Source organism: Bubalus bubalis, chromosome 5, assembly GCF_019923935.1.
Source record: "Bubalus bubalis isolate 160015118507 breed Murrah chromosome 5, NDDB_SH_1, whole genome shotgun sequence".
Taxonomy (NCBI): Eukaryota; Metazoa; Chordata; class Mammalia; order Artiodactyla; family Bovidae; genus Bubalus; species Bubalus bubalis.
In genome coordinates, this window is record NC_059161.1 from 126,118,429 (window position 1) to 126,124,428 (window position 6,000).

The following is a 6,000-nucleotide window of genomic DNA, read 5'->3' on the forward strand; positions in this document are numbered from 1 at the left end:
CTGCTTTTAGCTTTTTATTTATTTATGTGGTTGCTGCACTGGATCTTAATTGTGGCACTTGGGATCTTTAGTTGTGACACGTGGGATCTAGTTCCCTGACCAGGGATCGAACCCCAGCCCCTTGCCTTGTGAGCATGGTGTCTCAGCCACTGAACCATCAGGGAAGTCCCTTCCCCTCTAATTTAAATACATACAAGGCACCTATTTCCGAAAAGGACTTGAGGTGTCTTAGCCAGAGAGAAAGAGCAGATTATATCTAAAAATTCAGGTGAGGGAAGCACCAGTACAGAGAGAGGGCTCAGCTTTGAGGCAAAGAAGAAAGTGCTCTGGGTTCCTGGGTCTAATTGCTTAATAATACAACTAACAATATCGGCAGGATAGAATCCTGTCACTGTGTCTATTATGCATTTTAGTGGTTTTAGTGGACATGAAGAGACTGTGATTATGCTTTTTTGTCAAGTTACTGTGATTGGCTTATAATGGCCCTCCAGATTATCAGGTCTTAATCTTGGCAGATATGATTGAATTACGGATTTTGAGATGAGGTTATCCTGGATGATCTGGATAGGCCCTAAATGTAAGCACCTGTATTCTTACAAGAAGGCCTAGCAAGTCCCTCCCCCACTGCAGAGCATGTAGGACCTTAGCTCCCTGAGCAGAGATTGAACTCTCACCCCCTGCATTGGAAGCATGGAGTCTTAACCATTAGACCACTAGGGAAGTCCTGAGAGAAATTTAATGATGTTGACCCTGGAGACTAGAGGGATTCCTGAGGATACCAGCAACCACCGGAAGCTACAACAGCTGGAAGAGGCGAGCAATGGTTTCTCTCTTAGTCTTAAAGGAACAAGGCCCTGCTGACGCTTGATTTCAGCCCAGTGCTACTAATTTTGGACTTTAAGCCTGCAGAACTGTGAAAGAATAACTTTTTTCGACATAGAATTTACTTATTGGCTGTACTGGGTCTTCGTTGCCGCATGGGCTTTTCTCTGGTCGCAGCGAGTGGGGCTTCTCCTGCTTGTTGCTGAGTACTGTAGGGTGCATGGGCTCAGTGGTCACAGTCCCCAGCTTCTAGAGCACAGACTCAGTAGTTGTGGTTCATGGACTTCATTGCTCCTTGCTGTGTAGGATCTTCCCAGACTAGGATCAAACCGGTGTCTCCCGCATTGTCAGGCGGATTCTTTAGCGCTGAGCCACCAGGAAGCCCTTGCCACATCACATTCTGTTGTTTTAACCGACCCAGGTTTTGTTACAGCATCCACGGGAAACTAATACAGTTACTAGCCAATTGCATTAAAGTAACACACTTAAAGCCTAGTTTCCTTAAGGCTTTAACTCTACAAAGTTTATTGATCTGTTTATAAATCTAGTAAAATAAGAGTTATTATCTTCACCTTTTCTTTGATAAATGCTGGCAGACTACATTGGACTCCAAATAATCATACCCATTTGCAACTTAAGTTCCGTCAAACTTAAAAAAAAATGCATTTGCATATTTGTTTAATATTCTTAACTACCACAGACCCCTGACCTAAATGTAAACTTCACAACAAACTTCCTGATAAGTCTTATACAGTGAAATTACTCTATAACTGTTTACAGACTTAACAAAAATTATACATTTTAGCTAAAAATTGCAACCCACTGGTCATAACAAATACCCTCTTCCAACAACACAAGAGAAGACTCTATACACGGACATCACCAGATGCTCAACACCGAAATCAGATTGATTATATTCTTTGCAGCCAAAGATGGAGAAGCTCTATACAGTCAGCAAAAACAAGACCAGGAGGTGACTGTGGCTCAGACCATGAACTCCTTATTGCCAAATTCAGACTTAAATTGAAGAAAGTAGGGAAAACCACTAGACCATTCAGGTATGACCTAAATCAAATCCCTTCTGATTATACAGTGGAAGTGAGAAATAGATTTAGGGGCCTAGATCTGATAGATAGAGTGCCTGATGAACTACGGAATGAGGTTCATGACATTGTACAGGAGACAGGGATCAAGACCATTCCCATAGAAAAGAAATGCAAAAAAGCAAAATGGCTGTCTGGGGAGGCTTTACAAATAGCTGTGAAAAGAAGAGAAGCGAAAAGCAAAGGAGAAAAGGAAAGATATAAACATCTGAATGCAGAGTTCCAAAGAATAGCAAGAAGAGATAAGTAAGCCTTCTTCAGTGATCAATGCAAAGAAATAGAGGAAAACAACAGAATGGGAAAGACTAGGGATCTCTTCAAGAAAATCAGAGATACCAAAGGAACATTTCATGCAAAGATGAGCTCGATAAAGGACAGAAATGGTACGGACCTAACAGAAGCAGAAGATTTTAAGAAGAGATGGCAAGAATACACAGAAGAACTGTACAAAAAAGATCTTCACGACCCAGATAATCACGATGGTGTGATCACTGACCTAGAGCCAGACATCCTGGAATGTGAAGTCAAGTGGGCCTTATCGAACAAAGCTAGTGGAGGTGATGGAATTCCAGTTGAGCTATTCCAAATCCTGAAAGATGATGCCGTGAAAGTGCTGCACTCAATATGCCAGCAAATTTGGAAAACTCAGCAGTGGCCACAGGACTGGAAAAGGTCAGTTTTCATTCCAATCCCAAAGAAAGGCAAGGCCAAAGAATGCTCAAACTACCGCACAATTGCATTCATCTCACACGCTAGTAAGGTAATGCTCAAAATTCTCCAAGCCAGGCTTCAGCAATATGTGAACCGTGAACTTCCTGATGTTCAAGCTGGTTTTAGAAAAGGCAGAGGAACCAGAGATCAAATTGCCAACATCTGCTGGATCATGGAAAAAAGCAAGAGAGTTCCAGAAAAGCATCTATTTCTGCTTTATTGACTATGCCAAAGCCTTTGACTGTGTGGATCACAATAAACTGTGGAAAATTCTGAAAGAGATGGGACTACCACACCACCTGACCTGCCTCTTGAGAAACCTGTATGCAGGTCAGGAAGCAACAGTTAGAACTGGACATGGAACAACAGACTGGTTCCAAATAGGAAAAGGATTATGTCAAGGCTGTATATCGTCACGCTGTTTATTTAACTTATATGCAGGGTACATCATGAGAAACGCTGGACTGGAAGAAACACAAGCTGGAATCAAGATTGCCGGGAGAAATATCAATAACCTCAGATATGCAGATGACACCACCCTTATGGCAGAAAGTGAAGAGGAACTCAAAAGCCTCTTGATGAAAGTGAAAGTGGAGAGTGAAAAAGTTGGCATAAAGCTCAACGTTCAGAAAACGAAGATCATGGCATCTGGTCCCATCACTTCATGGGAAATAGATGGGGAAACAGTGGAAACAGTGTCAGGCTTTATTTTTCTGGGCTCCAAAATCACTGCAGATGGTGACTGCAGCCATGAAATTAAAAGACGCTTACTCCTTGGAAGGAAAGTTATGACCAACCTAGATAGCATATTCAAAAGCAGAGACATTACTTTGCCAACAAAGGTCCGTCTAGTCAAGGCTATGGTTTTTCCTGTCGTCATGTATGGATGTGAGAGTTGGACTGTGAAGAAGGCTGAGCGCCGAAGAATTGATGCTTTTGAACTGTGGTGTTGGAGAAGACTCTTGAGAGTCCCTTGGACTGCGAGGAGATCCAACCAGTCCATTCTGAAGGAGCTCAGCCCTGGGATTTCTTTGGAAGGAATGATGCTAAAGCTGAAACTCCAGTACTTTGGCCACCTCATGCAAAGAGTTGACTCATTGGAAAAGACTCTGATGCTGGGAGGGATTGGGGGCAAGAAGAGAAGGGGACAACAGAGGATGACATGGCTGGATGGCATCACTGACTCGATGGACATGAGTCTGAGTGAACTCCGGGAGTTGGGGATGGACAGGGAGGCCTGGCGTGCTGCGATTCATGGGGTCACAAAGAGTTGGACACGCCTGAGCGACTGATCTGAAAGTCAAGTTTCAAAAGTTTTCCTACTTTTAAAATTTCATTTATTTTTAAATTTTGGCTGCACTGGGTCTTCCTTGCCGAGCCATGTGAAGGCTTTCTTTAGCTGTAGCCTTGGGTCTTAATAGTTTTGACTTGAGCATGCGGGTTCTTAGCTCCCTAACCAGGGACTGAACCTGCACTCCCTGCATGGGAAGGTGAAGTCTTAACCACTGGGCCACCAGGGAAGCGCCACCACGACGCCTTTATTTTTTTTAATTTATTTATTTTAATTGGAGGCTAATCACTTTACAACATGGTTGTTTTTGCCATACATTCACATGAATCAGCCATGGGTGTACATGTGTTCCCCATCCTGAACCTCCCTCCCACCTCCCTCCCCATCCCATCCCTCAGGGTCATCCCAGTCAGGGCACCAACCCTGAGCACCCTGTCTCATGCACATGATACCTTTTAAATGGCTATGTGCCCTGGGTGTCTAGAGGCCTGCTGATACCCTGCTCTGAGAATACTGCCAGCAGTTTGAATTTGTGGAGATATCAGAGTGGTATCAAAGTGATGCCCCTCTTTTCCTCCTTATAATGTACTTTTTTAAATTATAAAAGAATTAGATGCTCATTGCTGAAAGTCTAATGATATAGAAAAGTAAAAAAAACATTAAGCCCCATCTCATTCCCTTGAGGTAATCCATATTATTTTTCTCTGCTGAAAAACATGTGTATCATATGAAGCTTTTTTTTTAACCTATATCTTAGAAATAGATAATGTTATATAATCACATTTTTTCCCTCTTAAATTATGGTCCTCCTTCCACATCATCCTTCCTCATCAATACATTCTGACCTATTTTTAGTTTTTAGAGTCTTAACCATTGGACTGACAGGGAAGTCCCTTGACCTATTTTATTTATTTAAATAATTTATTTGCCTGCATCAGGTGTTAGCTGTGGCATGCAGGACTTTGTTGCATCATGTGGGATCTTTCACACAACATATGGACTCTAATTGTGGTGAGCAGGTTCAGTAGCTGCAACTCACAGGGTTAGTTGCTCTGAGGCATGTGATCTTAGTTCCCATCAAAGGGTGCATACAATCCCTTGCATTGCATGGAGGCTTCTTAACCACTGGACCAGCAGGGAAGTACCCTCTGACATACCTTTAATAGCAACATGGTATTCCATCCAATATTCCCTTATTTATGGACATTCAGGTTGCTTCCACTACTTGGTACTACAGACAATGCTACAATAAATAAATTTATATCAATATCCTTATTGATGAGTTTTCTGTAGGCTAGATTTCCAAAGCAGGATTACCATGTTAAAGGCTCACTACATTTAAAGTGTTGATATTGCCAGAATACTTACCAGGAAGGATATAGAGATCACACTACATATGTAACTCATACATACAATCTGTAATTTCCTCACACCCATAAGACCAACAGATATAAATCTTTTTTTTTTTTTTCAAATATGAGGCATGAAAATATTCTAATTTTCTCACAAAATTGCATTTCCCTGACTAGCACTGAAGTTTCTTTTTATTATTTGTACTTCTTTTCCTATAGAATTACCAGTTAGCATCCTTGGCCTATTTATCTCATCTTTATCCCCCTATCAATTTGTAGGAGTTCTTGTACAGTACAGATATTTGCTCAGTCGTGTCTGACTCTTTGCGACCCCATGGACTATACAGTTCACGGAATTCTCCAGGCCAGAATATTGGAGTGGGTAACCTTTCCCTTCTCCAGTGGATCTTCCCAACCGAGGGACTGAATCCAGGTCTCTTGCGTGGCAGGCAGATTCTTTACCAACTGAGCTATCAGGGAAGCCCCATAGATATTAACTCTATAGATTCACAAATTTGTATCAGTATCTTCAGTCCAGACTTCTCTCTGAACTCCAGACATATCTAATTGTCCATTGGTACCTCCATTTGATGACTTGCAGGCATCTCAAACTTATCGTGTCCAGGGAACTCCTTGGCAGTCCAGTGGTTAGGACTCTGTGCCCACTACTGTGGGCCTGGGTTCCATCTATCCCTGGTTGTGGAGCTAAGATCCTGAAAGT